The 25,496-nt window shown below is 42.5% G+C and overlaps 1 protein-coding gene and 1 long non-coding RNA gene across 6 annotated transcripts in view; both read right to left on the bottom strand.

Annotated features, from left to right (window-relative positions):
- Positions 1-25,496, bottom strand: part of LOC125770157 (matrix metalloproteinase-2) — a 287,900-nt gene that overhangs the window by 86,496 nt on the left and 175,908 nt on the right. The window lies entirely within an intron of this gene.
- Positions 1-25,496, bottom strand: part of LOC125770305 (uncharacterized) — a 159,916-nt gene that overhangs the window by 70,357 nt on the left and 64,063 nt on the right. The window contains exon 3 of one of the 4 annotated variants that reach the window (XR_007419158.1): positions 16,983-17,018. The exons of the other annotated variants lie outside the window; for them this stretch is intronic. This is a non-coding gene — a long non-coding RNA (uncharacterized LOC125770305). Of the gene's footprint in view, positions 1-16,982; positions 17,019-25,496 lie in introns of those variants that run through there. 4 annotated transcript variants of the gene reach the window in all.

Here is a 25,496-nt window from a genome sequence, read left to right as displayed (position 1 = left end):
TGTCGGCTTAATAGCTCGTAGTGTGGTTTTCGCAGACGTCCAGCCTCAGGGAAAGCTAGGTGAGAATGTGTATATGTGTGTGTGTGTGTTTGTGTGTGTCGTCAGCCTGCTCTACTCGGAGCGAGAACTCGCAACTCGTCGAAAGACGATGACACGGATTGTACAACAAAGCGAGTGCAGGATGTTTTCCATCCCGTGCTTTTTCCAGTGCCGCTGACGGTCAGTTAGTAGTGGAGTTTGAGGTGTATTTTTTATATTTGTGCCAACACGCCGTTCCCTGTTATCCCGGGGAACTTTGGGAGTGTGCGTTCAAACGCCAGGGCGGGGGAGGAGCATACCTCGGGCTCGGACGAAATCAGTATAATTTGCTGCAGTAATTTTAGTTTGTTGTAACCGTATCATCAACCTCGTCATCATTATTATGTCGAGTCCCGAAAGAGAGGACTCGGGCATAGCTATTACACTTCCTGATTACCATGTACGCCCCAAACCGTGCGATCGTGTGCGGTAAGAGGCCTACCGTCCCGGCTACTGATTAGAGAGTGTGTGTCAGTGCCTGGACGCGCGATATACGCGGTACGACTTTGAATTGGGCGGTACTATTCAGGATGAATGTCATCAGATTAAGAGCACAACATGGAACGAAATCACGATCACCTCGTGATGGAGGATGGTTTTATGCACGTGGAACATACATATGACTGCGTTGTTTGTGTTGCCAGTGGCACTGGGGTACGGGGTTCTGTTTAAATAAACCTTGGGCGTACAAATAAAAGCTCCAAACTGAATGTGACATTAAAATGATGGGATAGAATTATGCTACGGGCCGAGTTTAATGGATCAAACAGATGTGTTTTTTGGGAAAGGTGACACTCTGTTCTGAAATTAAGTAAATAAAATTAATATAAGGTCTTGTTGATTTTTTTTATTATTAATTATTAATTTTTAAAACGATCTTTTAAAGAAACAAAGTTTGTTTATAAATATTTCCTATCGACAGCAAATTTACAGTACATTTGATTTTGTTCTGCGTTTCAAATTTCACAATTTCGCAAAAGATAAACCACCATTCCACACACGGAAACCGCTCACATATACATGCGTATTATAAAAGTTAGCTTTCATTACCACACAACGTGAAACAAGCATCCGTAGAATGTTTGCACACAGCAAAACACGCTCTCAAACAACAACGTCATCATTTATGAACGACCCGATTTTCGTTGAACTTTGGCTGAACATAAACACCGGCCCATCACGGGAAGAAGCAAAGCATCCTTTTTGGTCCGTAACCCCGAGACCCTTCGCCGGTTCGTCGTTAGGTTTCAATTTCGGACGAATTCCCTCCCGGGACAGTTCCTTCTGGAGTTTTCCTCGCCCCCCCCCCCCCCAATCCACCCATTCGGGTTGCTAATCTCAAAGAAAAAAAAAAAACCATCCTCTTCGCAATTCTTCGAATTGTTCCGCGACGTTCCCAAACAGGGGACCAATTCCTTGAAAACCTTAAAGTGGCGTTCTTTAAGGATTTTCCCCAGCCCCTCGTCGCGGGACGGTTGCGCGCTTTTCCCAGTTTTCCCTTTGCTCTTGCAGATCAATTTTGCTTCTACGAATGTAAGCGGTTTTTGGTGGGGTAAGGTTTTCGGTATGCGAAAAGATGCTTGTTTGAAATATTTATCCACCACCGAAATGACACCACTACGACAATGATGACAAAAGCAACGAAGACGGTGAGTGGACTGGGTAGTGGAAATAAACCGACAGAGCTGATAATGTAACAGAGTGCGATGGGAAGAAACAGACGAACGAATTTGGTTATCTGACAAAGGTTGAACCGGGAAACAGTAAAACGGTACGCTTAACTGTCTCATTTCGCGCCTCTCGAACCTATCGTAACGATGGCTGTACGATGTCGAATCGTACAAACTATTCATGGACGATAAGAAACGGTATTCAAATGGTCCGAAATAACCAATACATGTAAACAAACACCAGCACATACATACATATTCCCACGAGTTGAAGGTTTAAACTGAAATCCATTTTTAGCTTTTCAGTGTGGGCTTTTATCGTTTGCCTGGGAAAGGAAAGGTAACCGAAGAGGTTGAATAATTGATAAGGAGGCTGATTACGCTTTAACGGTTCATCCGACCGGTCAATACTGGTTGTTTTTGGGAGGGGGAGGGGGCGGTGGAGATAGCAATGTATTTGATTTAGCTTCAAAATCCATACGAATAATCGCGCAAAAAAGATGACGACGATACGAAGAAGATACAGCAGAATCAGAAAACGACCAGGCGTCTCCATCAGTTGGATATATTTTTTTTTATATTTTAACTTATTTCGATGAAGCGCGTTTGTAATGCGCCTGTGGGTGTGGATGAATGTAACGGTAAGCATAAAATGAAAGGAAATCACGTACCGAACACGAGCTTTCATTCGATTCAGCCACATCATGTTTCGTGGCCGTTTCAAATGGAATGAAATGAAAATGGGCATTGGGAAATAGATTAAATTACAATTTTTATTTACTGACAGATTTTTATCGGTCACAACCTTCAATGCTTGTGGTGCACTGTGAAGTCGGACAACCGATCTGGTAAAGCGGAGAATTTTCTCCATTCCTTTCGTGGTGTTTGGAATGGTTTCCGGGAAAAATAGGATCTTTGGATAATCCTGTGTTTTGTCACATTCAATCTCTCTCTCTCTCTCTTTCTCTCTCTCTCTCTCTCTCTCTCTCTCTCTCTCTCTCTCTCTCTGCAACATAAAAGTACAGTTTGAGCCGGTTTCATAACTATTGCCCCGTGTCTGGCACGTGGGAGCAAGATGAATGCTTGCGCTGTTCTTCTGTCGAGTGGCTATTTTGAGATTTTCCATTCAAATTTCGTAGCCCAATTCTATTCAATTCGTTGGTATAACGCAGATTTGGATAGCTATCGGATTTTATTTGGAAAAATGTTGTTCTACTCAAGCATTTTCCGATTTCTGTTTTCCGCTTTAGTTCCAAACGAACCTTAAGATGGTCAATCTAATAGTTCGAAAATAATGAACCCATTGTAGCACTGTGGAATGGACTGAATTTTGGGTTGGGAGGAATGAATATAAATTAAGTGCCTATGAATGAATGGAAACATAAAGTATGTAGCCTTATCGCCTCACAATAGCCGCTCAATGGAAAGTGATGTAGTGGAACAAAATTGTTTACTATTATGGTACCACCATTTTTTACTACCATTTCTACTGCAATAATATACATGCGTAAAAGAAGCAAACGAAACGAAGCGTCAAATAAAATAAAGTTCCCCGAACTAGTGCATACAATAAGGGCAAACAAACGTAGCATTTGTTTGAGAGAAACGAATACAACATCGTACAAAATGAACCGTGAAGTTATGAAGCACCCTTTTGCATCAGGTGAAGCCTGTTATCGTGTAATCGGAAAGCTAAGCTTACTACAGGCAAATCGGATAAGGTATTTTGGTTTTATTATTCTTTCGAAATTCACAATAGGATCAAACGCATAAGAGATGATCAGGAAGGAAAATCCTATACTTTCACAACTTGAGGAACATTTAAGCTGTAAGCTGCAATGAGTATTACGCACATTTTGAATACAGAAACATTCCTCTGAGCGCAATACCAAAACCAAAAAAAAAAAAACAAAATGGTTTGAATTTCATTACCTGACTGGTTGGGAAATTTTTGACCAAAGCTCGCGAAAACCGGTAAATGCTCATATACATACGCATCTGCGTTCGAGCCGTTGTTTGCAGGTTGTTACGGTCATTTACATTTCTATGCTGTCTAATTTGACTTTGAAATATCCACCCGATACGAACGCGACAATGGAGACGCCTGGTACGCCTCCGGTTCATGTTGCGACCATTTTACATACACGCGAATAGGGTGTTAAAATTGTGATTTCGTGTCTGAAAATGCATATTTTGCAGTAAAAAGAGCTTTATTTTGCCGTTTAAAGAGCGTAGTGTAAGAGTGGATTTGAGTTAGAAATTTCAAGTTCGTTTAAGATATTTTCATTTCTACAACTACTGCAACTCGAATGTCGTTTAAAAAATCCGTTTAAAAAAGTCTTCCAAAAATTCAACATTTTTGAATTTACTTTTCACAGAAAATAGAAAAGGATTCTTTTCGAGGGAACAAAATTAGCTCAATCCCTCTTTTCCATTTAAAACAAACAGATAAAAACTGTGTCATGTAGAAAGTCAAGGGAAAGAAACATAATTGAAATGATTTTCACCGGATGCATTTCTGCACCACAATGCACCTACCTGGAACATCAGTACGATGACATTATTGCATTGAGCTTTTTTGTTACTCCCATTTTACCTCCAAACGCCAAACACCGTCGCTTGTTTTGTGCGTTCGTTCCGATCTTTCAATTGCAAAAACCGAAGTGAAAAGTTACCGTGCAAAGTGATCTTGGCATATTTGCATTCCTTCACGTCGTAATGATGAAAGCATCCATCGCCGTCTGGTTAGGTCCTGCCTACCTTACCCGTCGGATGCTCGGTAGGTACCGACCGAACACAGAATAGCACCGAAAAGCGTTCCCAAAAGGATTTTAATTAAAATCGTAGATAACAAACCGTGCAAATTTCTCCATCCTCCCACCATTAAACTGGGCCCGGTACATTGGCGAACAATGCGACGAAGCGAATTTTCACGAGTGGATATATTTTCAAACCGGCCTGTACGATGGTTCTGGGAAAAGCAAACTGGGGAAAATGGAAACCGAGACGAAGGGTAATTTAAATATTGAAAAGATTACGACAATCTGCAGGAAACAAACGGACTGGCCACAGTACTGTTGCGAGCACTGGGTAGCAGAAGGACAGCGCAGGGAAGTTTTCCGCCAGAAATAATAAATGGACGATAGATGGAACACACAAATCGGTGGGTTGATGGTGGATTAGGGTGCACGGGTTTTTGGGGACAGTTTGAGTTGTGCTCGAAAGCTCGATTTAGAATGTAAAGTGAAATCTTTTGAGTGAGATTAAGAAGCAATAACTCAGGAGCATAAAAGCAAACAAACAAACACACAGAGAAGTGCAAAGTGTCACGGAGTTTGGGTTTGCCAAGCATTTAACACGCTTCTTCGTGCCGTTGCTGGACGGATTTTGTTGGTAAAAAGTTTCGAGTGCATTTCGAGATTTGTTTGTCAGAGTGACGGGAACCATTTATAATGCCAAGTAAAGATGCATTTTGTGCACGTGTCTTTCCGTTTGGGGCGAGTGTGGCAGTGTTAACTAGATTTGTTTTTGGCAGCTTGTATATTTGAGTTATTAAAAAATATGAAATGAAGAATGTTTATTTGCAATAGTGTAACAGTGTTGAGTGAATCTGATTCGGATTTTTTAATCCGAATAAATCTACAATCAACAAGAATGAATTTGAATCTCCAAAGTAAAGATTCATTAAATGCTGAAGATTCAGGATTTCCCTGAAGAGTTATGAATCTCTATAATTTAGTTAATATGTAAAAAGTTTTGAATGTATACTTATTCACAAATGGTTGAGGATTTCGATCGTTCCAGATTTAGAGATATCTTTGGATATTCAAGAATTGTCAGAGACTCACGAACTTTAAAACATCTCACGAATCTTCAGAGATTCGCGAACTTTCCGAGGTTCATGAATCTTTTGACAGTTTGTTCAAGATTCAAATGACTCTTTACTGGGAATGCATATGAACGTCTTTTCTCCAAAGCTTTATCAAGCGCAACACTGTAAAAAATGATTAATTTTTCCATTATTCTTCTGCCAGATGGTAACCCAACAAGCTGACCTGGTTAAATAATCTTTTCATTTTATACTACAACTTCACTTTCACTGTAGTATAAACATTTCAAAATGTTGTACTTTCTTCGTATTTAAATAAACCTGAATGACAAACAAGAGAAACCTTGCGTTAAGCTGTTTATCTAAGCTAAACAGGCGGATTACAGTGTGCGGAAGGTTCTCACACCTTATGCTTGGTTTAATTTTCCAACGTATTTTAGCTGGCGTTAGGTAGAACCGCACCACACTAGATTGGCGCTTCATGTTTCGCTGAACAATTCCCGGACGTTAGGAAATCCGCTCCGATGTACAGGACGTCACATTGCAGCATGTAAGCCCGGGTTGATGGTAGTGCCAGTTGGCTTAAATATCCTTCCCCAAAAGCTGGTTCGACCGTAATCACGTATTCTTGGGAAAATCTGGCATGGGATTCGAAACCCATTTCGGTTTGATTTGCAGGAAATATTACGGATTTGTAGTACGCTCGCGCAGCTCGCTTCCTGGGCAACCACATGGACAGATCTCACCGTGCCTGCAGTTGGGTTCGATTCGCATAGATATTCATGAGGTGAGTTACAAGGGACAAGGGACAGAACAATCTGCGGACACCGCGTGGGTATGTGTGTTCCGGGACCGGGTGTACCGGTTAGAGATAATAAATCGATTCACCGCGCACGATGCAACTACTGCCCAGTTGGTGACCCGACTGGTAGTGAACACACGGTGGCGAATAGCGGCTGTTACCAGTCGCACCAAAACCATGGTCAGAGAGACGTGTGGTCGCGTATTTATTTAGTAAGCTAACGCCCCGTCCCCGTGTGTGTTGGTGGTGGGCAGCTGTTTGGGAATGAGCTCGCGATACGATGCATTTACCATATTTTTGTTGGTGCATTTACTGAAGCAGCATTCGCTGTACGGTGGTGGTGTCCCGCTAGTTTGATCCGTTCGACCCGTCGACCGTTGCTTGAATAATAAATAGAAATTGATGGAAAATAAAATATTTCCATTATGCAGCTAATTCGACCGTCCGTTACGTTACGTTTACGTCCGGCTTGGTTTTGTGATTGAAAGCAAGGGGAAACCGATTCGGTGGACGAGGGTTTTTGGATGCTGGATGCAAAAAGCGCACACGTACACGGTGGTAACAGTCACAGCATACACAGGCATGCATACATAGTGTGGTGGTCCGTTTGCAACACACCGTAACCAAAAAACAAAAAAAAAAAAACTTTGACGGCGTTCCGGTTAAATGCGCACACACGAAACCACAATCGGCGGTAATCATCTCACGAAAAATGGCCAAACAAGGGGATGGAAAATTGGCCCCAAATTCCGGGAAAAGGGTACGTGGTTCATCACACGCTCGTATATGCATGTGTGTTGGTCTATGGTTTCACATTTCAATAGTTCATGGTTGGGTTGTTTATTTTGTGTACCACACACCATCGCTGCTACCGTGAGTGATTAAACGGGACCATGCCAAGGCCTCGACGGGCACGTCCGGGTGTAATGTGTGCGTTGCGGGTTTTGTCAATACAGCTACCAAACCCATCTCCCGGCTGGCCCAGCCCCCGTGTTCTCCGGGGCGTCCAGGAAGGCGAAAAAGGGATTCAGTACCTTGGAAAATGGGATTGTCCCCAGGATCAACCGGGAGGCAAATGTTGGATCAAGCTCGAATTTTTCGGTTTCGTACAGTGGATGAGTTTTTCCACTCACACCACACACACACACAAACACAATTTGGAAGGATGGGAGCGAGAAAAAAGGGTCATGTCTTGGATGTGTCCTGTTACGCCATACAGCATGTGTGACACATATGTCTGACGGAACAAGGAGATACCTTTACGTCATCGAGCAGCACAATTTAATTTCCCGTTTAGCTCGTGCTTTCTTTAGGAATGCTGCACTAAAGGTGAACAGTTGCCGAAAGGATGTTAGTTGAAGTTTTCGCTTGTGTCAGAAAAATAAGGAGAAAAAGGCAGCGCTTCCTAACTCCGGGAAGGATTGTAAAAGGATCGGTTCGTGCTCGTTCATGCTGAATAAGTTTTAAACTCGAGTACAGCACAGTTGAGTAGAGTTAAATTGCGAGCGGTTAAGTAACATGTTTCACTCGTTCTGAGGTAAGCTGAACGATAGGACGATGAGTTAATTTAAACTAACAGAGAAATTAGTGCTGTGGATGAATGAATACAGATGAAAGTGAAAATTTTAAAAAAGGTTATCCATTTCAATGTTGATTTAGACCATCCAGGAATCATGATTGTTTGTCCTTAAACTATTTCCTTTAAATTTCATATCTATCCATCCTTCACCGAAAACCCAATTCATCAATAATGCACACACACACACCGACCGTCCGAATGGATTCCACCAAATTGCTTGACACAAATCACATCAAACCAAAGTGGCGTTGCACCCGAACGAACCAGTTGCTCGTGATTAATGCGTTTGTGCATTCAATCAAAATATAATTATCGTCCATTACCTGGCATTTTCCAACCTCGGTATCGACATTCCGATGGACAGCACCGCATCACCGATAGCCCGCCGTAGTAGTGGTAGGTAGCGACCACCATACAGTAGCGACGATACGATTATCTTAATATTTTCCATCCACCATCATCTGCAGTGTGTGTGTGGGTGAGTGTGCGTTGCAAAAGGATGCACAATTTGTGTGCTAAAGCTTATTTTTCACTGGATGAATGAAATGGGTGATGTATTTGTTTGTTCGCCTACATAAACTTGCGTCCTCGCGCGACTCCTGCTTGATTCGCAATATTGCAGCAAATGCACTTTTCGTGTTACTACAATTATCCTTCCGTAGAGGTAGAAAATTTTCAATTTAATCTATTCTCAGCTAACTGAATAATCGCAATCGGATGGGCGCACAGTGGGCACGATATTCGATCGATTGTAGCGAGCTTAAAAAAAGAAGTAATGGGCGACATATAACGCTGACTTTCAGAATTCAATTTGAAAGCTTTTTGCCATACAGTCGAATGTTTTTGCTTCACTTTTTTGCCACTCCCGCCGGATACGGAGATAATTTCCTGTGCATTTATTTTACAGCTGATCCATTTTTATGCATCTGAAATGCTATTGTTCCGGCTGAGTGGATTGTGCAGTTTGAAGGAAAGTTGAGTTTTTAAGCTCGTTTCCGTACCCTTTTTGTTATCATTTACTGGTGGCAAATGGGAATTTAAAAGTGAACTTGCACATACTAACAACTGAATTATAAAATAAATATCGTAACGATCAATGTTCAGTATGAAAAAACCCTTCATAGGCGTAACGAACGAACGTTAGAGACATAAAATATGACTTTTTAGTTCGTGGCTGCTAGCAGTATTAAATAATGTTTTCTTCTCCTCATCTAATTTTTACAACATCTAATTAAACGACTCCAGCAAGGGTATGGACATGAGCGTATCTCACTCGCACCATCGGCTATTGTTACTGCTCACTGCACAACGGGATGACGAGTCCATAAATTGAGACGAAGGGCAGAATGTCATAATTTGCCCTACAATTGCCTCTCTCTCTCTCTCTCTCTCTCTCTCTCTCTCTAACACGGTCTCGTTCATAATTACCACATCACACAAAGCAAACAAACAAAAGCCCCCGGTTTACGAAGAAAACACAAAACGGCCATCCTAACGCCATTGAATGCAGAAGCAGTGTGTACATAGATCAAGCGGAATCGGGCTGCTGATGTGGCCACCCAACGCCGTGGAAAGGGAAAGATGAATTTCTGGCAGCGAATTTTCGTGTTGTATCATTATGCCAGCGGATTAGCGGGCGGTACAGGATAGTGGCAAACTGTGCCGAGAATTATGAGGCCATTTAATCGAAGGATTAAACCCGGTGACAGTGAAGGCTACGCTGTTGGTGCCGTTGTGACAAAAGGGCACAGCGAGAGTTGGAGTATTAAATTCGGTCGTTGGGATGGTTTTTGCGGTTAAGCGTTAGTATGAGGTTAAAGTTGAAGAAAAGTGCAGTAATGAAAATAAATAGCAAACAGTAGAATGGTATTCAAAGGGAAATAGTTAACTACCGTAGTAAGATTACGCCTAAACGTATGCAATGTAATGTTTTAAATTATTTTTAACACATATTTTAGTCTTAATAGGTATCAGGTGGGTTTTAAATCATCTATAAAGTATTTATTGCATACTATCAGGCGTTACGATGCTTGGACAAAACATGCCTGAAAGATTGAACACATTCTTTTGTAATTATGGTCTTCAGTATCATCCAAGCATCTTCATTAAGTCATTGAGAAATTTACATCAAAAGCAATTAGTTTTATTCTTCTATTTCAAAGAGCAAAGGATACTTCCATCCTTTGTATCATAGTACTGATACAGACATTAGCACTGTACGCAAATATCTTAATAACTCGTAAGCTGATCAACAGTTTTACAATTCCTATTAAAAAGAAGATTAACATGCCTTACATCACCTGAATAATATTACGATTAGATGCACTTCAGTGAGCAACAGTTGATGAGTACCTGTATCTTGTGCTCTTAGAAAGGAACGCTGAAGTGCATTTGTGTTCTTCTACATATTTCCAGCAGTATAATATTCTGTAAATGGGCTAGAAATTGTAGATAGTGTACAGGCAGAGTTGGTTGCCGCAAAGATTATCGATGTTAATCGGAGAAATAAAATATATGCCAACGTACGACACCATCAAATTCTCCGACCACTCTGTGGGAAAACGGGTGGTGAGATAAATGATACCGACAGAAAATTCTTACGACCTTTCCCTATTCCCCTTATAGTGCCTCGGTTGCTGTTAAGGATCACTGTGAAAAAGGCCATCTTTTCCTCAATATCACCACCGTAATAGATCTTCGAAAGAATCTCCATTTTTATACTTGGCAGTTCTCATACCCGACAAGGAGAGAATGGTAAAATACGATGACCTTTTCCTAGGGTGGACAGATAAGAGCCCGGAATCAACGGATCCATTACCAGCAATCAGGCGCAATAGTTTAGGGAAATTTACTCTCCCCTTATTGTTTCAAACCGAGAACAGCAAAGAACTCAACTCGCACACTGGAAATATTGCAGCGATGTAACGAAAGAAAAGAACCCCAGTCACGTACCGGACATTTGTTTCCAGTTTTCCGTCTTACGCTAGAATCCCAAACCGGAATGGAAAAAGGATTTGTGTGACCTTGCTCGGTCTACTGTGGCAGTTGCAGCACGCTTTCCTGGTGAAGGCGACCGAAACTTTGTTGACCAGCAATAGTTGTAGCGTTTTCCCCCGTGGAGAGTTCGGGCGACTTGTATGCCGTGGATGCACATGCACCGTAATGAGATTGTAAAGCACGATCATCCGTACGGAATGAACTTTCTCTCCCTTTATAACACGGCGGTCACCATCGAAGCGTCGACGACCCCGAACAGCAGGGTGACAACGTCCGAACAGAGAATCACCTTCAATCCCAGCGCGTCTAAAGCAATCACGAAAATGGTTAAATTATATATAAATCAGCATAAATTACGTTCCATGTATGGTGCCACCACCGTGCGGGACTAGTGATACTGTCTAGCAGGGACGTAGCGAATCGAATAGCATTCATCCAATCCAATCGGTCACATCTTGGGGGCCGGATTTACGAGTCATGCTTCGCGCGCCGGGCTAGAAGGAAATGGGCTCTTTAGCAGGTCACAAATTTCTACCTTCTGCTGTTCGTTCTATGCTTGCAGCCGTTCTTAGGTGGAAGAGTGTCAAATGGGAAGACATGCATATCTTTCCCAAGCCTGAAGGATTGTCAAACACACTCACACGGAGGCACTTGTACAATTTATACATTTCGAGCACATGTACAGAGACACAACGGAAGGGACACATTCATTTTCCTAAAAGGATTACGCCGGGACAACATTGTCCTTTTTCCTTATCCTGGTGCTTAGCAGAAGCTTCTAGTTGCTCCTTCTACGCTGGCCGACCTGCTTAGTAACTGACGACGGTGGCAGCACGGTTCGGAGTGAGAGCTTTTCCCTTTTTTTTGGGGCAACTGACGATGCTGATGATGGTGAATGGTGGAAAGCAACTCAACCAACTGCTTCTTAAGCTTGTCACCTTCCTTTGGTTGTGGTCGTAGCTGTCCCGAATGTAACGATCTCTGCTGGTCATTTACGGCGAGAGCATTTGCACTACAGTGTGCACGGAGTTCGGTCGGAAAATGCAACCGTAAAGGAAGTACTTCCTTAGCAGCATCATTACCATCGTCATCGTCACCTTCGGTGGATTCAGTTGCGACATACCCGGGCTTTTTTTCCTTCCTCCCGTTCGCAAAGCACTAGTCATTTCTCGTCTTGCCTAATCCTGCCCCACACACGTTTGACGTCTGGTGCAGCAAACGAACGAACGAACGAAACCGCTTCCAGATGAAGGAGCAACTTTTATGACTAATTTGAAAATTCCAAAATATTATTACCGGAGCATTTTCATGCCGGTTTCGGGTACCTCAACACACACACACACATCGACTACACTAGTGGCACACATACACACGTGGCATATAAAGTTTTCTTGTGGAATTAATGATGGAGGATCCTTTTCGGGGGGTATGAAAAACGATCCATTTGCAGTAGGATAATGTAGCGGGCAAGTAATGGACAAGGGGGGAAAACGAGTGTGGAAAACGTCGTAGTTTTGGGATCCGTGTTCGGGTGTGGTTTATTTCCATCTTTTTTTTTTGTTGCTGTGCGGTAGACAAATGCCGCCTGCCTGCGATATTAGTACGACAATCAAAGGCGGATTTAATATACGAAATGGAAACCATAATTTTCTGCTGCACGGGCGTACGAACGGCACGGGACGCTTGTGTGAGGCCGGTCTTGCCTGGAAAGTCTTGGGATTTTCTTTTCCAGGAAGAAACGCTTTAGAGAGTGACATGATGATGAAACGTTGCTTTAAATTTTAACTCGAGCATTGGAACTAGGAAAAAAACCCCAAAAACATTCATCCATTAGCAGCTGGTGTACACTTTACATTGGGGCGTTTGGAAGGGGGGTAGGATCCTGACACAAGCTGGCCGGTTGTGGTTGTCAAATTCTTACGCACTATTTCCAAGTAGTCAAATTAATCAACTAACGGACGACCCGGTTTTCAAAAAGCTGAAGCTCCCGGTTGGTTCGAAAGCTTCACCTTAATACTCACGGTGACATGGCCCAGGCCCTTTTGTCACTAAGAGCGGAGGAAAAAGGGCTTGGCAAGGGAGAAAAGGCCTGGCAAGGGACTGGGAACTTCTTGTGAAAACTGGCGAGTTCCATCCGTCCATCGAACCGTCTCCGTGTTCCCCATTCCCGATGGTAAAAAGGTCGCGTTTGGGCGCGATGGAGGCAGTTAAACAAACATCCGACTGACACATGACAGCTCACCATATCGCCGTACGGCTGTAGAGCTTAGTACCGTGGTGGTCGTGTTGGGTGGCGAATTTACGGTTGACTTTCTGCGGAGATGAATTCGGAGTGCCGGGGGTTTGACTTCGTTCGCCCGTTTGACATCGATGATGACGATGACGTCCGTACTATACATACACACACACACACCCACTGTCCATTCCGACGGTTTGGACAAGGTATGTACATAAAATCCATCTTCCCGTTTTCCATCCATCCGTTTTCTCCGGCGCTCGCCCGCCAAAGGTTGACAAGTCGACGGGCGGATAGGACATGCGTTTCAACTTAATCAGCCAATTAGCATGATGATGGGCGAGTCAGGTGAAACAAGGGTGAAACACCGAAATGCGGAACAGGGTGTTACGAGCGCAGGGTTTTAAATGGTGGATAAATAGTTAATCAACTCGATTGCAACCCGTACCCGCATTGACCTCTTTCTCGTGCTGCTTTGTGCAAACGCATTTTGAGGTGATGGCCCGAAAAGACAAACTTTCCGTTGGCAGCCAATGGGGCCGGGGAGTTAAATGGGACGACAGTTTTGAGCAGATCGAACTGGAGCTGTACACAGTGTGACTGCGGCACCACAGTCGTTTTTAATATTGATGCATTAATCATAAACTGTGCTGCCAGTGCGATTTAATTTGGCATATCTAATTGGTTTCGGTTTGGCATTAGGACAAATCGGCCTGCCCGATAATTGGACTACGAACGGGCAGCCGAATTGGTGAGTGATAAGTATCATTTATGATTAGTTTAGTGTTGTTTGTGTTCGTCATGATAAAACGAGGGAAATTTCTCTTCCCCTGACAATAAATGTTTGTGTTTGTGTCGTACACAAACACATTAATTGAGACATTAAATGTAGGTTTTTATTTCGTGTGTCGAATGCAAATCGGTTTACTTTACTTGGTTGGATTGTTGTTGATTAAGCGGATATAAGGCTCTAGTGTTTATTTAAAGCTAAAGTGTTCAATTTGCTTTTTGAAAATAAATTAGCTAATGTAATTTAGGTTGCCAGGATAGAAACATCATTTACGCTAGAAACAGAAATGCGCCTAAATGTATGCAATTTAAATACAAGATTCCCTTAATAGGAGTAGTAAGCTCTGTGTAAACTGATCTTTAAAATTTAATATCACAATTGTTTATATCGAGCCATATAAAAGCTAAAATTTGTTCATATTTCTGCTAAAGATTCATATTACCTTTTTAATGGTCTCAACATTTTCCATGTAAATGGTAATTTTTTTTTCAAAAATGATTAACAAGCTATTCAGGGAAATGTGAACGAACAAAGTAAAGAATTTAAAATTTAAATTAAATTATTATTATTTAAATTATTTTTAATTTTTTAAAAATAAAACACAACAAAGAGAATCAAAAGATCGTTAAAAGCATTCTGCTTACCAGTTCGAGCATTTCTGACACAAAAAGCAAAGTAATTACAGTCATATGTAGCTTCCTTTCGAAATGCCAGAAACGAAGGCCCGAACTGAAGTGGTACGACCGTTCCTAAATGATCAAACATAATCGCTCAGGATACATTCTTCCTCCATTAGAAAACGATGATTTAATAATTTCTTGCACCCCGGGCAAGAACCAAATGCGTGTTACATTATTAATACTGCCCCGACAACGATGGCAGTTTCCATTAATAAAACAATAGCCGAATATGAGTGGCCTCACGTCCTGGCATATTGTACTTCCGCACAGTTTTCTATTAACTTGCCATCTGCCTTTTTGGCCAGGGGATAGATAGGGCGACAAACGAATAAAAAATCCAACATACGTTCCATACTATCTGCTAGTAACAGTGATTGGATTGTTGGCCGTACCGTGGTTGTGGTTCGGTGTCCCTTTGGTTAGTCTCCCTAAACATACAAAGGAAGTGATCGGCGAATCGATTCTTGGCAACCGAATTCGGTGTAAGATTGAAGGGGAAATGTATTTTCTATGCTGTTTGAATATTAACATGGACAATATATGTATGCGATCGGGATCCACTCGAGAAGGGAGCAAATGTGAAGGTCACCATACAATAGATGGGGGTGTGTTACCCGGAGACCACGGTTGGATTGTTGGCAAACGATTGCTTTTCGATGAGTGTATGCTTGCTTCTCGAATATAATAGCACACTGCTAGAGATGTGAGAGGGGCAAAGTGAAATACTCCCAAACCACCAACAAACCGTAAGAAACCACTTTTGGCTCCTTTAACAATTATAATAACAATAACAACCATCATCATTAGGGGGGTACAGGCATCGGCATCGGTCGGATAGGATTCGGGGTGGGTTTCGTTGTTTCGACCGTTTTCGACCCTAAGCTTCGGCGCATTTCCTACGCCCCATTGCACAGCGGGAAATCAATATCCGTTGGAAAAGGGTTTTTGGCAGATGAAGTCGCACCGTGCCGGCACAGTGGGAAATCAGCATAAGTGGAAAAGCAGACCGGTGTCGGCAGTCCATTGAGTGTGGTTCGGAAAACAAAAAGTGTGGTGTTCTCACCACGGGAGCTTCTTTAACTTCATCTTCAAACCACAATGCTGAAGAGTGGGCCCAAGCGAGAAGCCCTTAGCAACACAATACAATCGATGCTTCTTTCGTGTGCCTAATGAAGGCAAGCATTAGTGTTTGTCGCCTGGACTTACTCACTAAGAATAGGCGACCGTTATCAAGAAAAGTTTTTTAGTCTTGAACCACCAGGTGTCGCAGTGCAATGCAATGGAAGCCATTAGTTTACACAATTAACTTACGATACTGTTGCAAATTGGCATCAATTTACGAATGGTGCTTACAGCTATGCAAATAATTTCAAACTCGTTCACCCTTCATTAGCCATTGCGTAGGAATTCAATTACTACCTTTCCCCAATCAGACGTAATTGCTCATCGGTGAAGATCAATGAAACAGCAATAGGCATAAATTTTTGTTTTGCAATATAATGAACCTCAAGTGTATGAAGGCTTTTGATCTAATAGACAAGTGTAAGGGATCGTGGGCTAGCCGCCTGAATGGTTAGAAAAATGATACGGTCACACATTTAATGGTGTGGTTTTTGGTTTAATGCTTGTGACTTGTGAGTTTTGCTCGGATAACCCTTTTTGGCCGGGTTCGTAAGACGTCAATTATATGATCCATCTTCATCATCATCGGATGCCCCCCACCCCCACACACACACACAGACACATATCTGTTTGCATACGCATCTTGCCGGATGTACTAACGGCGAGTCGGTGTGCAAAAATCCGATTTGTCATCATCAACGTCGGTGAGTGAGTGACGAAGCTAGCCGCCTTCATGGCGCATATCGGGCCTAGAAATGGCGAGGTGTTTTTTTGGAAGAAAAGCTCTCAACGTCCTAACTAGCCATGATCCCGTATCGTTAAGCATCCGGTCCCTGGTGGAATTGATTAACGATAAGACGATGATATTTGTCTTGGGCTCCTCCCGGTGGCTCTGCTACGGCTCGTTCAGCTCGAAACGATGCTCGATGTTTGCATTAGCATCCGGCTGAATACGTTCCTAAGCTTGCTACATCGTGAGTTGTCGATAAATCATGCCTTTTATTTAAGCCTTTCGTACATCATGAAGCTAAGATGCGTGACTTTTTGGGGGATGGAGTCGAACAATTAATTTACATTCGCAAAAACTTCCTCATACATAGTTTTGTTTACAATTCGTATACATATAGTGGAATATTTCAAAAAGAAAGGATATTTGAAGAGTTGAATATAGTTTCTGATCTCTTTCAACGTACCTCAACTCCCTGTGGCACTTTCAGTTCAATCGAAAAGCTTACCTGAAATGAGATAAAAAAAAGAAACAGGTCATTAGTATTTCCTCCATCGCATCGAGCCAAAAAATAGCAACTGATAATTGATGAATCTAAAACGACATTGCATTTTGACACATTTCAAACTTCGATCGTTCGTCAAACCTGCGTGACAGGTGCATCCACAGCAAATCGTTCTTATTTTAGCGCACCGTAAATTGCTAACGCGGAATTGATTGTTAACGGGGGAACTGACAGGTTCGTGGAAGTTGAGATTTTCCTCAACGTGTTCCTTGTGGAGTTGGGGAATTTGGTAAAGGTAGGTGTCAAAAGTGCATACAAACACAAGCGGGAACGGTGGAAGATTAGTGCTTCAATTTAAATGCTTTCACATTTTAGTGGAGTTACGACCACCGTGTACCAGCGTAGGCTCACTACACATGGTTTGTAGCAAACTCGTCAAACTCACCATTCGCTCAGCTCATCAAAATCACGTTTCGCATTTAATGCATCGCAGCACCTGTCCATGATGGTGTGGACCAGCGTCTGCTGATGTTGCTCGCACTTCTAAAACACCTCAACTCACTGCTTACGGCAACACCATACCAAACGGCTGTCACAGATGAATATAAATTTTAAATCTCAAATTAATTGAAGTGGTGCTGGTGCGAGAGTAGGCACTTGGTACAGACAAGGTAGTTCCACCCTGGTTTTTCGGTTTAGCTAGGCTTGTTTAGCAAAATGTCCTATCGGTGTAGGACCTACAGCGTAGGGAAGAAGTCATTTCTGGCGCTTTTTTTGGTGTTGGCACGTTACCGGCTGCTGTACAGCTACCGACATCTTGCACTTGTACGGATCACATTGTTGCCATGTGCGCCGTGCGGTGTGTTTTTGCCGGAAAAGGAAACCTAGACACAAATTGTTCCCATTTAGGCGTATGACGATAGTCCTCGTGTGGAAAACCGTGTATCGTGTGTTGGATAGCTTTTGCTTATTGGTCCGTATGTTTGTTTTATTGAACGAGATGGAGTTTCCTAGCCGGGGAAACTGTCAATCCGGGGCAAAGGTTTGCAGTGGTTGTAGTTAGTGTGGTGGCCCAAAATGGCTTCACCATCATGCCTCCGATGCTAGCGAGCGACAGCAGGGAAAAGAAAATCAATTTTCCCTCATTTAAATATCAATTTGTGGTTCTTGCCAGCCTGTGCGGGAGTTTGTGGAATTGGGGAAGGGAGAAAAAAGGGGCAGACGGGACAAAACCCCAAAACACATACACACTTTTATACGCAACTTCTGGCCATGCGAAATGCCTATCCGAATATCCATGTTTGCAGACAACGCAGCTCCCTGGATTGGGCGTTTTGTGTAACCTCTTCTTCGTTTCTGGTGGTTTTGTATGTCGCCCTCAAAAATAAAAGACAAAAAATGGGGGAAAACCCCGTTTGTCTGTGGATTTTATTTGTCTCGTTCGACATTTCCGAATTTTGCTTTTGTTTTGCTTGTGAAAGCAATCGTGAAAAAAAAGGTTTGAGCGTAGTGGAAACCGGTACGAATAGAACAAACGTGGCGTTCGAAGGCAAAACTTTAAGGATGTTGAGTTAAAGTAGCATTACGTGGCAAAACAGTAAGCAACGTTCGGTTTTTATTATTACTACCTGTCGGTGCTACTTCAACTACACAGAGATGGTGAAAATACGAATAATGTTTTATTCGTTTTAGTGTTTTGGAAGATGAGAGTGAAATTAAAATATTATTCGCTAGAACTCTCACACATTAAGCATTCTTCTTTACAAACGTATACCATTACCATAATCAAATAAAATCAAATCAAATCTCAAACCAACAGCCAGTTTGAGATAGATGGAAGCTATCAAAACTGGACATATTATTCAAACTGAACGAGTTGGTGTTTGTTTTCCCCTGTTGTCTGGAACTTTAACCTTTCCCAATAAAGCACCGAAAATAACAAAAGAAAAAAAAATATGATAAAATAACCCAGACAGGTGTCAATAAATAATGATGAAGGTTTTTTCCTCTCTCCAGAGATCTTCTATCACTTCTTGTATTAAACAGTAGGAGCGAGCTTTTCTGGGAAAGGGTAATTTCCTTTAAGCAGTCATTCAGATGTAATCATTCCGGAGATAATTGGATTCCAAGAAGCTCATATGCAAAGTATATATGCATGCATATCCAAGTGTTCCGAACGGGCAGCTCATCATCAAAAGAGTCTTGCGGCGGTAGAGCAAAGGCACAGACAAACCTTCCAATCGATCGGGACCGAATCGGTACATCATCAATGGGTGTCCTTTCCACAGACACAGATCAGTGTTTGCGTTCATTAGCACAAGTAGCATTTGTGGCACTTGAAAGTTGAACTTCCCCAACCGTACGGTGTAAGAAAAGTGTCCGAAAACGCTTCTTTAGTGCAATCAGCAAACGAAGGATTATTACAACAGAGGTCAAGTACTTTTTTGTCCCTACCAACCAGTCCTAACTTCCCGTCCCAATTCGCCCGTGCTTCGATTCGATATCTTTTATCCGAAGACGAATGTCTAGGGGAACGGAATATTATTTGATCGTTCGTTCCACTCTCCGGATCCGTGTCCGTTCCGGACATCGCCCCTTTTGCGGCCCTCGCACGTATGGGGCTGAGTGGCTGTAATCCACTTTGCCGGCAACTTCTCGGAAGGTCAATTGGAGTTTTCAACTCCCGGTGCGGTGTTCACGACTTCAAAGACATCACCGCACAGACCCCGATATATTCATGATGAGCATTTCTTTGAGGTTTTATGCTGTTATGCTCGTCTGGACGTTCTTCGCTTGTTCTTTTCCTCCAAGAGGACTGCAAGAATTTCTTGACGGACCACCAACAGACAAAAAAAAGAAAAAACTAAATAGTCTCTTCAAACGACACCTTTCCTGTAGAGAAAATGACATTCTCGTCCATTTTTGCCCAGTACCGAATGGTCATAAATAAAATCAAAACCAAACTGTCTTTCGTTTGGGAGACAAAACTAGGATCCCACAACAAAAGTTCAGCAATCAAAAGCAAAACCACATTCGCTGGCGGTCATGCATAAATTCATAACCTTATCATTAGTTGTCGTTTGGGGTTTTTGTAACCGAGAGCTGAACCGAATGCCACAGACCAGACCGGGCGACATGTGTACGAGAATCAGCGTTATTATCGTCTGCAACATTATTCAGATTGTTTCATCATCCAGCTGCTGTTGTCATTTTACCTGTGGGATGGATGCAGCATAGATTACGGGGTGTGTTTTTGCTTTGAATTTGTTTTTTCATTTTCTTTTTATAAGATAATTGTTATGTCTTGCTGCCAATTTGTGTCTCTTCTAGTGTTGATGAGGTTTTGAAGCTTGATTGAAGCTTGAAAGTAATGTTAGAATCAGTATTTAGTAAATAATATTATTCAAGGTAACATATAAGTGTCTCACAGATTTAAGATAACATATAAAGTAAACAACGCGTTAAGTGAATACTATAAACAGAAAAAATTGGTTTGCATGATAGTATAAGAACAAAAAAACTCTGTAATAAATATACCTAAATTCACTTCACAGTTAATTTTCTCGTGATTACTTCATTATTAATTTTTAAACATTACTCGAACTTCATAATGGAAAACAACCTATAATAAAGAATTTTAATTCAAATGATAAATAAAAAAAATATTTGAAAGATAGGAATCGAGTCGATTTTTTCCCCCAATTGGCACAATGTTTCGGCTGTCAAGAATGTCTTTTGGCTGTCCTGTTACCGGAATGTTATGCGAAACATTTGCTCTAGTCCCTTGGCCGAATAGATCAGAAACATTTTTTGTTTAAAGTTTCATTCCTTACATACAAAAGTGAGCTCGTTTTCCTTTCCTCCCATGGTGCAGGATCGTGTCGAGTGTCGAACAAGCGGTAGCTAAAAATGTCATCATCGATCTTCTGTTGTTTCAAGAGTTTGGCTTGCTATAAAGCTCATGTCCCGCTGGAACTCAAACAACGTGTAGTGGTGAGCATATTTATTCTTCGTTGTACGTTTCAAAACACTTCTGCAGACACATACACAGCTAGACACAGAGCCATCCGAGCCAATCGATGTCTTGCGGAAAGTGTCCTTTCTTGAGAATACTTCGCATCGAGCGAACTTTGTAGGGCATAGAATGTAGGAAATGCGCGAATTTGGTGGGAAAGTGGAACACACTCACGAGAAATGTGATCCATTCTTACGACTCCGTGGTTCTGCAGCCGGGGTCGGGACGGTCGTGTCGGACGAAACGGAAGAATGGCTAGGTTCAATTTCGTAAATTAAATTAATATTGCAAAGGATTTTATTTCGCTCGTTCACGTCGCTTATCCCACACAACTATAGCTTTCACGTTTTATTTCTTAGCCCTGGGACTGTGAGGATCGGTGGTAGAGCGCGACGGACGTTTCGTAACAATTGTAAGCGAAACGGTGACGAGGGCTAGAGCCCCAAGCACACGAGTATTTTGGACGTGGAAAAAGAAAAGTTACAGTACCAAACAGGGAGGTGCATCTTCATTCGTAACGAAGCTATTGCCCGTGCCCTGAGACCATGCTTCATGAAAAATGATCTTCCAGTGAGGAAGAAATCGAATGTCCACCAAGGGCCCAGCTCGGTGGTTGGAATTATGGCACAGGAATCGTTACGGTTACGGTTTGGTGGAATGATAAATCGCATCGCGGCACCATCAAACAGCTGGTACGAGACAAAAGACAAAAAGTGGACGTTACAGAATTCATCGCTCACCAACGACGGCTAAGCGCTTATCAGCAACGACATTGACAAATGTCGCACAGGAATTCATTTCAAATGCCGACCGAAAGAAAATGAAGGGAAGGCATACTTATAGTAAGGATGTCTTTTTTTCGTTGGTTTGCAATTGTTTGAGTAGATAAAAATTTGATGAGCCAGATAAAGCATTAGAAGGAACAAACCTGTACTAAACCACCGATTGCTAAACGCTTGAAGAGCCTGCGCTGGTGTGTTTTGCGAATGCTCGAACTGATGAGTATTATTAATCTTGCCGATATGGCAAACTCGTTGTGTCCAGTTTGCTAGCTAAATGTCTCCATCTTGTTTTATAGCAAAGTGAAAATAAATATTATCTTTGTATCATACGATAATGCACGCTTTTGGTATCAATCTGTTCGAGTACAATCAGCTCAGTTTCCTTTCGTGACAAAAGGGCTACTTTATTCCTCTTTCCTCCTCACCATAACGATCATAAGGTGAAGAATCACTTCGAATTCGCGATCGATCGTGATGAGCGCCCACTCATTGTGGGCTACTCGTTGAAGTCGTTCGACATATTTCTTCAGCATAAGGAAAAACGGTTAGAACGAAAATCTGTCACTCTGGCACCGCAAGAAGCTTCTCCATTGAGCCCGTTCCAGGAACGATTCCACGGAAGCGGGTCTCCTTGCCGAATGTACACATCTTGAGTGGTGCTTCAATCGTGGTTCCCATTGCTGCCCTAGACCCATAAAGTTCGACCGAGCGAAACGACGAAGAATGGGCCAGTAAATGGAACAATAATAATGCTCCACGTGGCCACAAGTCACATGTACCGTGGGTGGGTAGGTTACGGATTCATGATTGCGGAAAGGATTTCCTCGAGGAAAATGAAACACGTGAAGAGTGAAACGCAGATGAGTTTTGTTATTGCGACGGATTGTGTCCGTCTTGATCTGACCATCGTAGAAAGATGAAAGCATCCACATTCTGGCCTGTGCAAATGTTCGCACGCGTACGTGTTTGTGTCGGTGGACGGCAACAAAAGGATTCCTTTGCATGACCTTACCGGCCAGATCGGGCCGATGTGTGTTGAACGGAAGAAGGATGAATTATGCCATCCGTCGACGGTCCTCGGTACAACGGTCCGGTTCCGTTCGATGGTCACTCCACACTTGAAAGCACGAAAGTTTGTTCATTCTCTCACGTTTCCCCGAAAGGACACACAAGCATGGCTAGATGAGCCTTTCCTTCCTTCCTTCCTTCCAACACCATCTCATACACCATCGTCCAGAATTTGTCTACTTCAAATAACGAGATATCAAGTGGATTACAAGTGGATTTTGGGTAGAGGCAAGCCCAAAAAAAAAAAAAAAATTCATCCTTCCATGGACATTCTGCCCGCAGAGCCAGTGCCAACGGGTGCGAGATTTTCCGGCCCAGGCTACTACTACTCATCCCGATTGAAGCTCCGAGTTGCGTTGACTCATCATTATCGTTTTGTGTGTTTCTTTTATTCTCGTTCCCAGAATTCGTTACCGAAACGTCCAGCTGATGTAAAAGGTAGGTGGTACGTGTACCACGATGCACGATAATAACGCCATGTGACATTCTCTCCACTTCTGGACATCCTTTAAGGTTTGGCGCATTGAGGTTAGGTCGCATGAGTAGGTGCTTCCGAAATTTGGCAAGATAGAGTTTCATTTAGATCGGCTTCTTGCTGGTACGGTGAAGCATGATGCAGTGATGACTAAATCATCACCGTGGAACTGAGTACTGCACACACAAAAAAACAACACACGCACAACCATCATCATCATCTCTTGCTGCTAGAATCATTCTAATGGATGTGCTATATCATGTGCGTAGGAAAGGAACTCTGGTTCTAAGTCTAGCAGTCGAACCACCCGCAACAAGAACGAAGAGTTATGCCCCAATGGCACTTTTACGGTGAGTGTTTAAAACCCTGCCCAACAGCAAATCACCGTAGGATGGCTATGCGAAATGCAAAACGATACGAAACCAAAAATTCATGAACTCCATCACGGACAAACATTCCCGACGGGGGCGCGGAGGGAACCCGTTCGATGCGAGAAGGTTTGTCGCAATCGTTTCAATAGTCAGGCAGTTTTGCCAGCCGATGGAAATCATTTGACGTTATGAATCATTAAGCAGCTCTATCCCGAACCGTTCCGTTTCCGTGTCCGATGATTTGATCCGTGTTCCGTACGATGCGCTTAAGCGTGCTCAATTTCAAACGCATTTTGTCAGCCTCCAATCCGGCTGTGTCCGGTTTGTTCACAAATGGACTATAGCCCGCACAGCTTCTGAACAGTTTTTTTGTCCCGCCACACGTTTGTTTTGACCGTTTCAATGCCCGGGTAGCATACGATTATGATAATTTTCAATTATTGTCACCCGATAATCCTTGACCTACGGTAATTGTCGATTGAACTGTGATTATGGTTCCGCATATAATTCCGAGTTGAAAATTTATCATCCTTTGCTCTCGTGAAAGTGGTCAACTGACAAAAGGTCAATTGATAAATGGTGGCAATTTCTGGTTTGATTTTAAAATTTAATAAGAAAATCACATTAAAAATCATTTTATTTTTAAACTATAATATTTATTACAACTTTCAACAAAAGCTTTTTATAGCATATTTCATCGCATGCCGTATCACGCGTTGATTGAACAGGTTAATGATGACGTTTTAATTACTCTGACCGTGCTAGTTGGTCAAGGAATCGTAACCCTGTCCTGGCACCGATTAGGGGCATGTCGTTAAAGGGCTTTTGTGACTTTGCCCTCGCTGGTAATGATTCTAACATGCATACCCCAGCAGCATAAGCGGAACAATTCGGTCGCTCACTAACAAATGTCCGGCAGCAACGTTAAGCTATCGAATTACACAATCATTAGGTAAAGTGCCTGTCGGGCACGTGGTATCGCTTTAGAGTGGCGGCCATGTCTGTGTGTGCTGTTTGGTCGCGAAGTGAAAATCCAATTTTCTTAAAACGAACTAAAGCTCGCTTGAGAGGAATTGGCTAGAAGGTGCACAAGGAAGTGAAGACAGTATGGCAGTACATTGGCAACTAACTTGGCCTCTGTACGTCGCCCTGTAAGTTCCACCCGGGGAATTTACATTGGGAATTTGAAGCTGGATGAAGAAAGGTATTTGCGAGACAGCTTAAGACAGTTGTCCTTCACACGGTTCACATACTGCAATCATCATCACCAATGGTGAACAGCAGAAGCGTAGAATATGGCTGTACTTAACGTGCTTACAGTCGAACAGTTGCCACACCAGTAGAAGGTGTTTCACTTCCTTGCGGAAAAAGGATTACATTGTTAAATATACGTTTAATGAAGATACGATATTGAAGTTACCGGTTGACGAAACAGTGGTGAAAAGTGATTATTTCTCTACGGGAGGAAGAGTTATTTGCCCTAAGGTAATTACAGGTAATTGTGGGAAATCGACTTTGTATGAATTTGGTACGAAATCCCATCCAGATCGTCCCCCAACAGCAAGAAGTAACTATCTGCCTACGTGGTAAAAATCCCAGTAAGCCAGAAATGGCCGGCATGACCTTAGGGAGGTCGTTAAGCCAAGAGTAAGAGTTAAATTTGGTTAATTTATGCTTAATCTTGTTTGGGGTTTTTTTAGAAGTTTGCACGTTTAAATATTAACACTAGAACTACCAGTTCAGTCATTTTGACTGGAACGCTTCATTTTC

The sequence above is a fragment of the Anopheles funestus genome, chromosome 3RL (assembly GCF_943734845.2).
Source record: "Anopheles funestus chromosome 3RL, idAnoFuneDA-416_04, whole genome shotgun sequence".
In the NCBI taxonomy this organism is placed as follows: domain Eukaryota; kingdom Metazoa; phylum Arthropoda; class Insecta; order Diptera; family Culicidae; genus Anopheles; species Anopheles funestus.
Note: the sequence above shows the minus strand (reverse complement) of the source record. Positions and strands in the feature narration are given on the sequence as shown.